The 12,604-nt window shown below is 36.0% G+C and overlaps 1 protein-coding gene across 1 annotated transcript in view; it reads left to right on the top strand.

Annotated features, from left to right (window-relative positions):
• Nucleotides 1-3,155: 3,155 nt before the first annotated feature.
• Nucleotides 3,156-12,604, top strand: part of TNKS1BP1 (tankyrase 1 binding protein 1) — a 127,373-nt gene continuing 117,924 nt past the window's right edge. Inside the window, exon 1 of the mRNA XM_053692275.1 lies at nt 3,156-3,274. The gene's annotated coding sequence lies outside the window, so the exon portion shown is untranslated. The remainder of the gene's footprint in view (nt 3,275-12,604) is intronic.

Genomic DNA, 12,604 nt, shown 5'->3' with positions numbered 1-12,604 from the left:
AAGTCCCAGGGAGGTGCGCTCGTGGAAACAGGTGGTGGAAAAAGACTGAAACGGCCGCACTCTTGAATCAGGAAATTCAACAATGTCGACCTAAAAAAGAAAAAAGGAAGAGAGGCACCACATGGTGTAGTACAGACAGAGTAGCCCCGCAGGAGATAGAGATCCTGAACCCTAGGCAGTGGAAACTCACAGGGAGCGGCACAACAGCACGGGACACTCAGAGTCGCCCGTATGACTCACAGCTTCGACCGGAACATGCAACGTCGGGTCAGATGACCAGCGGTATCCAATCCAGGAGCGCCGACCGACCAACAGCTGATGACAGAGAGGCTCAAAGGAGCAAACAAAGGGAGCTGTGCGTGGCCAGTAGGAGGATGCAGCAGCTAGTAGTATAACGGGCCCATTAGGCCCAAATAGGATGATAAAACTCTTAAAAGACAAGAGTAAGTGGGCAAGCAAGTGGATAAATAAAAAGTGTATATTTATTAAAATACACAGACAAGTAACAACGCGTTTCTCAGCAAAGCATGCTGTTTCATCAGGCTGTAGCTTGATGCCAATATACAGCATCTGTTAATTATGTTACAACATCCTCAATGCTTCCCCCAGTTTATGAATACATAACACAGTAACTGCCCTCCAGGATGAAACACATTAGTGCAATGATTCTAATCCAATGGTGTCATGGGGCTTGTCTGAAGATGACAGAAAAAAAAATCACAAATTGTTATTACTACCAGTGTGTAACTATAAACTCTTATATTATAAATGTTTTGAGTAACACTGTATAAAAGTGACATTTTGAAAAGTGAAAAAGTAAAATATTATGCAGATATGGTAAACATATTACAATATGGCGTAGGCGCATATTGCAATGTGTTTTCATGTTGGGTTAGCTATATTGCCAATATGTCATGGTGTTTGCACGAGATAGTGGTTGTTAGGTTTTATTGTCAACTTTTTTTCCTCAATTGACTTCTATTGGGGAATGTGAAAATGCGAACATGATTTTCGATTTTCAACTTTAAGCGAGATTTGGGTTACCGCTAGCGCAAAATATATATTTTTTTAACCTTGTAATATGAGCGCGACGTGAGAAAAAAAAAATACTGCGCCACTTCTAATCTAGCCCTAACTGTGACTGACTCACCTATAAGGTAAAATCTGGCTAGTAAATGACTTTTGGGCACTGGAGTTGAGAAACGATGATATAAAGTGTGTCACAGTGAAAAACTGTGTCAGATATCACACCACACTGAAATATCATACCATGGTATGTACCCAAGTATGCCACACTGAATGAGCTTGATAAGCTGTGTATGTGATGAAAATTAATATTACGTCCCTCATCATGTGATTTTTTTTAATGTAAGAGTGGGACATAATATTGAAAATGTATATGTGTGTTATGTGTGTGCTTTCTCTATACGTTTCTTTTATTATTTTCTGCATTAATTTCAAAAGAGTTGCTGTATTTGAATTCAGTAAAACTGGATTTTTAAACTAAATTCATGAAAACAGAAAAATATATCTGATACCAATGTGTGTGGTGTGCGCAATTGCTTCATATTTTTAAACTTAAAGTGACACTGAACCCAAGTTTTTTTATTTCATGATTCAGATAGAGCATGCAATTTTAAGCAACTTTCTAATTTATTCCTATTATCAAATTTTATTCATTCTCTTGGAATCTTTATTTGAAAAGCAAGAATGTAAGTTTAGATGCAGGCCTATTTTTGGTGAACAACATGGGTTGTTCTTGCTGATTGGTGGATAAATTCATCCACCAATAAACAAGTGCTGTCCAGGGTCCTAAACCAAAAATTGGCTGGCTCCTTAGCTTAGATGCCTTCTTTTGCAAATAAAGATAGCAAGAGAACAAAGAAAAATTGATAATATGAGTAAATTAGAAAGATGCTTAAAATGACATGCTCTATCTGAATCACGAAAGAAAAAAAATTGGGTTCGGTGTCCCTTTAAAGGGACAGTAAAGCCAAAATTAAACGTTCATGATTGACATAGAGCATACATTTTAAACAACTTTCTAATTTACTTCTGCTACTAAATGTGCTTCATTCTCTTGTTATCCTCTTTGTTAAAGAGTAAACCTAGGTAGGATGAGATGAGCCTAGGAGGGTCCCCATGTCTTTAGCAGTCAATGGTAGCAGTGTTTAAAACTGTGTATAACATTACTGTAAACATTGTTGCAAATCCTACAGCCAGGTGGCTAAAAACGCACTTCTAAGCTCACCTAGGATTAATCTTTTCCAAAAGATAGCAAGAGAACTAAGCAACATAGATAATAGAAGGAAAATGGAAACTTGCTTAAAATGCTATGCTCTATCCAATCCATTCAAGTTTCATTTTGACTTAACTGTCCCATTAAAATATTAATATATTGCTATTGGGGTACTTAGGGGAAAAATATGGGTAAGGGTACTTACAGCAAAAAGGTTGAGAGAAAGGGGTTTACTTTATTACACATGACACTGTGATTGGTTCAGAGATGCCAAAAAGTAAAACAATAACATCTGGCAAAACCAAACTGAAAAAAATGTATATGTAAACATTACACATTAGTATGTAATAATTCATTAAAGGGACATGAAACCCATTTTTTTTTCTTTCATGATTCAGACAGAACATACAATTTTAAATAAATTTTGAATTTACCTTTATTATCTAATTAGCTTTGTTTTATTGGTATCCTTTTCTGAAAAGAATACTTTGGTAGGCTCAAGAGCTGAGAGCTAGCTGATGATTGGTGGCTGCGCTTGTATGTCCATTTTCATTGGCTTACAGATATGTTCAGCTAGCTCACAGTAATGCTTTGCTGATTCTTCAATAAAGAATATCAAGAAAATGAAGCAAAATTGATAATAAAAGTAAATAAAAAAGTTGCTTAAAATTGTATGCTGTATCTGAATCTTGAAAAAAAAAAGTTGGGTTTCATGTCCCTTTAAATATATATTTTTAAAGGCACACAATTGCATTCATAAGTTTTTTCTTATACAGCTCTTGCTAATTCCCTACATCTGCGCTTTCTCCCCTACAAGCTGGCTCTGGTAACAGCAATTACTATGCAGGAGGTAGCATTCATATTCATGAGCACAGATTAATAGGCTGAAGCTGAAGAAGGGCTGGGTCTGGGCTGAGGCATTTAGCTAGTGGAGAGGAACAATCTCCTCTGACTGTCGCTCCTGCTCTCTGCTTTACTTAAACAAACAGTTGCAAACGATAGAGCGACAGAGACAGGGACAAAAGCAGGTGACAGGTAAGAAAAGACAAAAGAGACAGCTTTAAATCAGCAGGTTTACCCCCTGTGATAGGGTTTGTCAGTTAGCATGTTTTATCAGTGAATCCTCCAGCCTTTGCTTACTGACAGTCTGCTGGCACTTTTTACATTTCTAAGTTGTTTTATTATTGTTCATTTTGCCTATGCTTGTCGTTGCTATTATTGAATGTTTGGTTTGCTTGCTGTATGTTTCTATCACATGTGTTTCGCATTATTTTTTACAGTCTGTGTGTGTATTTGTACACATGTGTGTGTGTTTGTGCATGTGTGTATTTGTGCTGTGTGTGTACGCACATGTGTATATTTTTGCTGTGTGCATTTGTGTGTGCATGTGTACATTAGTGTTGTGTGTGTATCTTTTATGTGTGTGTATCTGTGCTATGTGTGTACCTGTGCTGTGTGTGTGAATTTGTGCTGTGCTGTGTGTGTGTGCATGTGTATATGTGTATATCTGTGCTGTGTGTGTGCATGTGTATATATGTGCTGTGTGTATCTGTGTTGTGTGTGTGCATGTGTATATGTGTATATATGTGCTGTGTGTGTGCATGTATGTATCTGTGCTGTCTCTGTGCATGTGTATATCTGTGCTGTGTGTGTGTGTGTGCATGTGTATATGTGTATATATGTGCTGTGTGTGTGCATGTATATATGTGTGTGCATGTATATATCTGTGCTGTGTGTGTGCGCATGTATATATCTGTGCTGTCTCTGTGCATGTGTATATCTGTGCTGTGTGCATGTGTATATATGTATATATGTGCTGTGTGTGTGCATGTATATATGTGCTGTGTGTGTGCATGTATATATCTGTGCTGTGTGTGTGCATGTGTATATTTGTGCTGTGTATGTGCTTGTATATATCTGTGCTGTGTGTATGCATGTGTATATCTGTGCTGTGTGTGTGTGCATGTGTGTATCTGTGCTGTCTCTGTACATGTGTATATATGTGCTGTGTGTGTGTATGTGTGTATCTGTGTTGTGTGTGTATGTGCTTGTGTATATATGTGCTGTGTGTGTGTATGTGTGTATCTGTGTTGTGTGTGTATGTGCTTGTGTATATCTGTGCTGTGTGTGTGCATGTGTATATATGTGCTGTGTGTGTGCATGTATATATCTGTGCTGTGTGTGTGCATGTGTGTATATATGTGCTGTGTGTGTGCATGTATGTATCTGTGCTGTCTCTGTGCATGTGTATATCTGTGCTGTGTGTGTGTGCGCATGTGTATATGTGTGTGCATGTATATATCTGTACTGTGTGCGTGCGCATGTATATATCTGTGCTGTCTCTGTGCATGTGTATATCTGTGCTGTGTGTGTGTGCATGTGTATATATATGTATATATCTGTGCTGTGTGTGTGTATATGTGTGCTGTGTGTATGCATGTGTATATCTGTGCTGTGTGTGTGTGTGCGCGCATGTGTGGATCTGTGCTGTCTCTGTACATGTGTATATATGTGCTGTGTGTGTGCATGTGTGTATCTGTGTTGTGTGTGTATGTGCTTGTGTATATCTGTGCTGTGTGTGTGCATGTGTATATTTGTGCTGTGTGTGTGCTTGTATATATCTGTGCTGTGTGTGCGTGTGTGTGTGCATGTGTGTATCTGTGCTGTGTGTGTGTGTGTGTGTGTATCTGTGCTGTCTCTGTGCATGTGTATATATGTGCTGTGTGTGTGCATGTGTATATCTGTGCTGTGTGTGTGTGTGTATCTGTGCTGTCTCTGTGCATGTGTATATATGTGCTGTGTGTGTGCATGTGTATATCTGTGCTGTGTGTGTGTGTATCTGTGCTGTCTCTGTGCATGTATATATCTGTGCTGTGTGTGTGCATGTGTACATCTGTGCTGTGTGTGTGCATGTGTACATCTGTGCTGTGTGTGCGTGTGTGTGTGCATGTGTGTATCTGTGCTGTGTGTGTGTGTGTATCTGTGCTGTCTCTGTGCATGTGTATATATGTGCTGTGTGTGTGCATGTGTATCTGTGCTGTCTCTGTGCATGTATATATCTGTGCTGTGTGTATCTGTGCTGTGTGTGTGCATGTGTATATCTGTGCTGTGTGTGTGTGTGTATCTGTGCTGTGTGTGTGTGTATCTGTGCTGTCTCTGTGCATGTGTACATCTGTGCTGTGTGTGTGCATGTGTATATATGTGCTGTGTGTGTGCATGTGTATCTGTGCTGTCTCTGTGCATGTATATATCTGTGCTGTGTGTATCTGTGCTGTGTGTGTGCATGTGTATATCTGTGCTGTGTGTGTGTGTATCTGTGCTGTGTGTGTGTGTATCTGTGCTGTCTCTGTGCATGTGTACATCTGTGCTGTGTGTGTGCATGTGTATATCTGTGCTGTGTGTGTGCATGTGTATATCTGTGCTGTGTGTGTGCATGTGTACATCTGTGCTATGTGTTTGCATGTGTGTATTTGTGCTGTGTGGGTGTGAGTCAGGGTGTGTCCCTGCATGTCACAGTTTCTGTTTGGCATCTGATACTTATTGCTCAATTCTTGGCTGTCCTTTTATTTCCCTTGAGGATTTCTTTGTACTTTGGAACATTCTATCAAGCACAAATCATGACAGACAATGCACACCCAGTACCCAGAGACCTACCAGTTCTGTAACACACAGTAAAACTCATATGCAAACTCACAGAATGCATCACAAATTGTAAAAGTGAAGCTTTAATTGTCATAGTAACATGCATACAATTTGTATATTTTAAGGTAGAATCAAACAAAATATATATAGAGAGAGTTTAACGATACTTTTGTGTTCCAGGTTGTGAATATATCACTCTGTATCATATCATATAATCTCATGTAAAGAATGGTCCTTATTATACAGTGCTTGCTATAGTAGTTACAACAGGATAATTCGATAGCCTGCTTCTTTAATTACAATTTTGTATTAGGAACTGTTCCTTTAATTGCAAGAAGTGGGTTTGGTGATTTGCTGTCTGCTTGGAAACAGATTTTTTCCAGATGTTAGTTGAATTATTTTTTTCTATCTGACGTCATCTAATATATTTAGATATAGATAAGGAGGAAGGAGAATAGAATGAAGAGATAGATGGCTAAAATGAAAATAAAAGCATGTCTTTGTAAGTGTCAGAAAGTATATCACAGGATTTGCATTAATATACAGTACTGTGAAGAATTATTTGTTAAAAACGTTACGACTTGGGTCCTAATTCCATGACTGTGAAATCATTCTGCACAGCTTAAGCCTTAGACTTTTAAGTCCAAGTTTTTTTGGGGTTTTTTGGATGTTGTTTTGGAATTATCTTGGGTGGACTCAAAATATTTATTGTAAATTGCAAGCACATTGATTCACTTGTAAAATAAAATCATACTTTTTGCGTCAGTTATAATTTTCATTTCTCAATTGTACTGGACCCTCACATGTTTTTTTTTCTGGTATTAGAAATAAGAATATTTTTATAATGTAGAATATTCTTTGTCACAAAAATGAGTGAGTAGAAGTCTGGTAATTGTAGATTTTTTCTGGAACCTGGGATAGTTTCCTCATACTTACCGAACATGGTATAATCAATAGTTCTGTAGCTCCTCACTGATTAGCTGAACTAAACAAACTTATGAAATAGAGATTAAGTAAAGCACTATTTAACTATAAAGTAAACAAAAATGAATTGTTGCAACTCTTGTATCTGTTCTTAGTATTGCTGGTATAATATCTGTATAGAATGTTTACTGTTCTGCCACACTGGCCTAGGTTTATTAATGCTTGTTGAGTTTGTTAGTTGCAACTGTAAGGTGTGGTAGGTCCCTGAAGTATTAAAGGCAATGAGTTAAAGGTGAATATTCCATAACATTTTCTGTATCCCAATAAGCATGTTGTATAAGTTTCACCATAAGTAGAGTTAAAGGGACACTGAACCCAAATTTTTTATTTTGTGATTCAGATAGAGCATGCAATTTTAAACAACTTTCTAATTTACTCCTACTATCAATTTTTCTTCATTCTCTTGCTATCTTTATTTGAAAAAGAAAGTCCAGCACCTTGGACAGCACTTGTTTATTGGTGGATGAATTTATCCACCAATCAGAAAGAACAACCCAGGTTGTTCACCAAAATGGGCCGGCATTTAGACTTCCATTCTTGCTTTTCAAATAAAGATTCCAAGAGAATGAAGAACATTTGCTAATAGGAGTAAATTAGAAAGTTGCTAAAAAATGCATGCTCTACCTGAATCACAAAAGAAAAAAATTGGGTTCAGTGTCCCTTTAAGTGCTGTTCAATACGGCACAAAATTAATTTAAATTTGAATTATTTAGAGTAGGATTTTTCAAATATGTCAACTGCAGGTGTACAATATGGTGGTTGGGTGTAAAAAGGGCCGGGTTGGATGGCGATGGGTCTTTCCAGTCTTTCCAGTCTCTGGTTTTAGTTTGGAAACCCAAACATTTGCCCTGAAGGGAAAGCTAAGAGGAGGGAAGAATTCCCAAGCAATGATAATCCCACAATATAGTGGAAAGTTGGGAGTTTAACATTTTTGTTAGTATTTCCTTCATTTGGGAGCTTTATAGGAATCCTTGGTGCCACTGATTTTCTTGAAAGTAGTTCACAGCAGCCAAGGAGCTCAAGATGGTAGGTGAGGTCAAAAAGTGCTACCTCCCCAAAACTCTACCTCCCAAGCCACTCCCTATATATTTTTTTTACAAATTTATAGAAGTAATTTCATCCCCTTTCTAATAAAAACAAAGGGACAGATTACAAGTAGTGTGCTGTTTAGCGCTTTTCCTTTTTACTAGAAGCAAAAAAAAAACAACCTAAATGTGATGTGTCCAATATTATAACACAATATATAAAAACAGGTGAACAAAAACTGAGTATGAAACAAAAGTTCAAGAAAGGATATAGTTTTCTTCAAGTACGGAGTATTCCAATAATAGGAAATATTCCTAGATGAGTGTGTTATTCTTTCAAGATATAAGAAGAAAAACAACAGAAAATAGTACAGATGGTTAACACTTTTCAATATTTTTGTGTGAAAAAATATGCACACTAACAGGAGCTATGACTAAGCTTCTAGTTTGACAGTGGGTAGGTATTTAGTCTCTCAGCTTTCCTAGGATAATTCAGTTGTTCTTCCATATAAGGAGAAAAAGGTGAATCAAATAATAGTGTAGTTAGTTCAGATAAGTAAAGAGTAAAGATTTTGCACACAGGTTAGCACGTGTATTGCAAGTTAAAAATAAAACTTTTGCGCGTGAGCGAAATCTGACGCACGCTAACTAAAGGACTTCAGATATCATGACCATGTTTTTTTCTCCCCATGGACTTCAATAGAGAGAGCAGAAGAAAAAAACAATGTTCTGTACATACAGGAAAAAGTATATATATATATATATGTATATATATATATATATATATATATATATATATATATATATATATATATACCTGTATGTCTATTCATATAGACATATAGGTATAGATATATATTTTACATTAAAATTATCAGATACATATAGAACGTGTCGGGTTAGCACAAATGAAGAATTAGTTATCTTAAGGCATGTTATGTAAATATTAAATATAAAATATTGAAAAAATATTAATAATAATTATTAATGATTATTATAGACACTGTAAAATATACATATAGATTTTCTATAGAATTTTTAGAATATTTTAGTACATCTATAATAGTTATTTACATTAATTATTAATATTTTTCTGTTTTTTTTATATTTAATAAATACATAACTCACCTTAATATAACTCATGTTGGGTAAGTGCACATGGAGAATTAATGTACTCCTGTCGAGTTAGTGCGTTTAATTAGATTGCTCTCAAGCAAACCCATTTTCTTTCACCTTGTAATACAAAATTATAGCAATATCAAGGCTGTGATATATTTAGCACATCACTTGTAATCTATTTCAAAGAGAGCAATGATTTTATCTCCTGGTTGTTTGTAATTAATACAAGACAGTAATTATAATTACCTTTTTTTTTGGTTCCAGGAACATATACAGTAATAAGTATACCCTATTCCAGTGATGGTGAACCTTGGCACTCCAGATGTTTTAGAACTACATTTCCCATGATGCTTATGCACTCTGATGTCCAGTTGAGCATCATTGGAAATGTAGTTCTGAACAATCTGGAGTGCCAAGGTTTTAGAGCTTGTGACGTGACAGCTCTAAAAAAAGAAGCTATAGTATTTGAAACACATTCTCTGATTATCTGTACTTAGAAGCCATAATTTCAGAAGACAATTTAGGGCTGCATGTACGAAGCAGCAAGAGCTGCTCAGGAGCTCTTGGGGGCAGGTTAGCACATGCAAGCCTGCTTCCCACAATGTAAGAAGCAGCACTCATTAGCTTGCTCTCTCTCTGTGATTGACAATGCCTTCTCTTGCACGATTGGTCATGCAAATGAAGGGGCGGTATTACACACTCATCAGAGTGTGTAATGATGCATACGGGCCAACGGACAAACAGATCCGCTGCCTGTATGCAGCAAAGGCGGGTGGACAGCTTCGCAAGTTGAGAAGCTGTCCGTCTGCCTTTCAATACATAGAGCCTATAGTGTATAATGTTTCATTATCTCAAGGACTGCCCCAACTGAAGGAACCTCTAGATGAATTATAGGCCACCAAATACACCGGCCAATAGCACTTAAGGCCTGATGACCTAAAGCTCTCCACTCAGGTGATATGATCATTAGTGTTCTGAGGATTTCTCTCCATTCTGGAGCGTTTTTGGTCATCAGATGACTAAAAATGCTGCATCACTGGCCTTAAGTCGATAAATGGGCCATAAATAACTTTTAAGTCTTGGTAACTTAGCAGAGAGGGTGTGCAATTGTTTGTGGGGTAAAATAGAGAATATAGATTTTCTGAGGTCAAAATGTTGAAAATATTTTCTGCCCCAGAGAAAATGATGGGACAGCAGAGAAACTCACCAAAAGGTCATATGCATTCCCCTAGACCCGTGAGATGGTTGCTGCTGCTTTAGATAACTAGCTTCATTTAATATTTGACATATCTTGATGTCTCTTCTTTTCTAAGTGTCACATTAAGATTTAGATAATACTCCTCCCTGTAGTTGTAGTTGATGGCACAACTATGTCTAATGTTTATAGGTCTATTAATATTCATTCTCTCTTCTTGGCTATCTACCATATACCAGTGATGTATTTGGGGTTTTATTCTGCTCAAGGTCAACACATATATAAGTAGATATCAATATATATATATATATATATATATATATATATATATATATATATATATATATATATATATATATATACAGTACATATATATATTATTTTTCATTTGAACATGTACAGTTCTGTATCCATATATTTTTGTTGATTGCATACGTATATTGTATTTTTATCTGAAAGTTAGTGAAAATAAAGGTCAACTCCAATCTATCTTATTTTTCAGATTTTGTCAAAGACAGACAAAATTGTTAACTTACACTCTTCAATTTCCCACAACGGTACCCTGAAATACCAATAATGGATGACGATCACTCAAATCCAAAATGGGTTAATGGGGTTAATAGAGTCCATATGTGTTTTGCAATTGGCTAGAGTGATGTTAAATGATCTGAATACCATTTGTATGAGAACCTGTTGGGTATAAAGGACATGCTTGCTCAATGAGTTTTTATTTAACTTTTTAAAAGTATTTTTTAAACTAATTTAAAAATTTTCTTTCATGATTTGGATAGAACATTGAATTTTAAACACCTTTCCAATTTACTTATTTTATTCATTTTGCTTCATTCTCTTGCTATCCTTTGTTGAAGGAACATCATTGCACTACTGGGAGATAGCGGAACACATCTAGTTAGCCAATCACAAGAGACAAATATGTGCTGGCACCAATAAGTAACAAGCTTCCACTAGTGTAGGATATGTGTGTATTATTTTTCAATCAAGGGATACCAAGAAAATGAAGCACATTTGAAAATAGAAGTGAATTTAAAAATGTCTTAAAATTACATGCTCTAGCTGAATCATGCAAATATAATTTTGACTTTTCTATCCCTTTAATCACAAATTTGGAACTGCTAATAGAAATCCGATTTAAGAATATGAAATTACTGTAACTTATGGTCACAAAAGTGAAATAAAAACAAATATTTGTCATGGTCTTATTTTCCTTTTTTCTCGAATTTCCTGCAAATCTTGTTTGGTGCACTAAAATTGTTATTGTTTAAAAGATAGATACCGCCTTTACTATCCATTCCCCAGCTTTGCACAACCAACATTGTTAGATCAATATACTTTATAACCTTTAAACCTCTAAATTTCTGCCTGTTTCAAAGACTCTATAGACAGCCTCTTAATCACATGCTTTTTATTTGCTTTTCACAACAGGATACTGCTAGCTCATGTGGGCCATATAGATAACATTGTGCTCACGCCCGAGGAGTTATTCAACATTTAGCACAACACAGTACTAAATGCAAGTCAATAGATAATAAATAAAAAGTAATGTGATCAGGGGGCAGTCAGAGGATGCTTAGATGCAAGGTAATCACAGAGGTAAAAAGTATATTAATAGAACTGTGTTGGTTATGCAAAAACTGGGGAATAGGTAATAAAGGGATTACCTATCTTTTAAAACAATAAAAAATATATTGTAGACTGTCCCTTTAAAGGGATAGAAAGGTCAAAATTTAAATGTGCATGGGTTTATTTAAATTTTAAATAGAAGCATATTTTCAATATACTTCCATTAGCAAAAATGCTTCTGCTAAAAATTATTACTGTTTTTCAGCAGCCTACGCACATATGCTGTGAGAGGTTGCTTACCAGGTTTCAAGCTCAGAGAGCTGGCAGTGGTGTGTATCATGCATGATAATTAATTTGTGTCATACAAGGCCCAACCTACTCCCTGAGAAGGAGTAGTCTTTAAATACTGGTGCCTGTTCTCCAATCGTTGCTCTAGCCATATGGCATTTGCATAAATTAGAGCGATGATTGGAGACCAGGTAAAAACGGTATCACAAAAAAAAAAATTGTTTTTTTAAAATGGGCGGCTAGAGCGTGGGGAGTTTCAAGGCTACATTAAAAAATAAGTTATATAGAGTATCTTCATTAGAACTGCTGAATCAAAGTCCATCTAAAATATCGCTTTTGGATCTGATTATACAAAGTGTAACATTTAGCATCCCTTTAAACAACTAAACTGTTGCTGCATAACTGTTGCTGCATACATTGTCATTCATTTAAAGGGACACTGAACTCAATTTTTTTCTTTCATGATTCAGATACAGCATGACATTTTAAGCAACTTTCTAATTTACTCCTATTATTCATTTTTCTTCATTC

This window comes from Bombina bombina, chromosome 9, assembly GCF_027579735.1.
Source record: "Bombina bombina isolate aBomBom1 chromosome 9, aBomBom1.pri, whole genome shotgun sequence".
Lineage (NCBI taxonomy): Eukaryota > Metazoa > Chordata > Amphibia > Anura > Bombinatoridae > Bombina > Bombina bombina.
The sequence above is the reverse complement of the archived record's forward strand: the minus strand, read 5'-3'. Positions and strand labels throughout refer to the sequence as shown.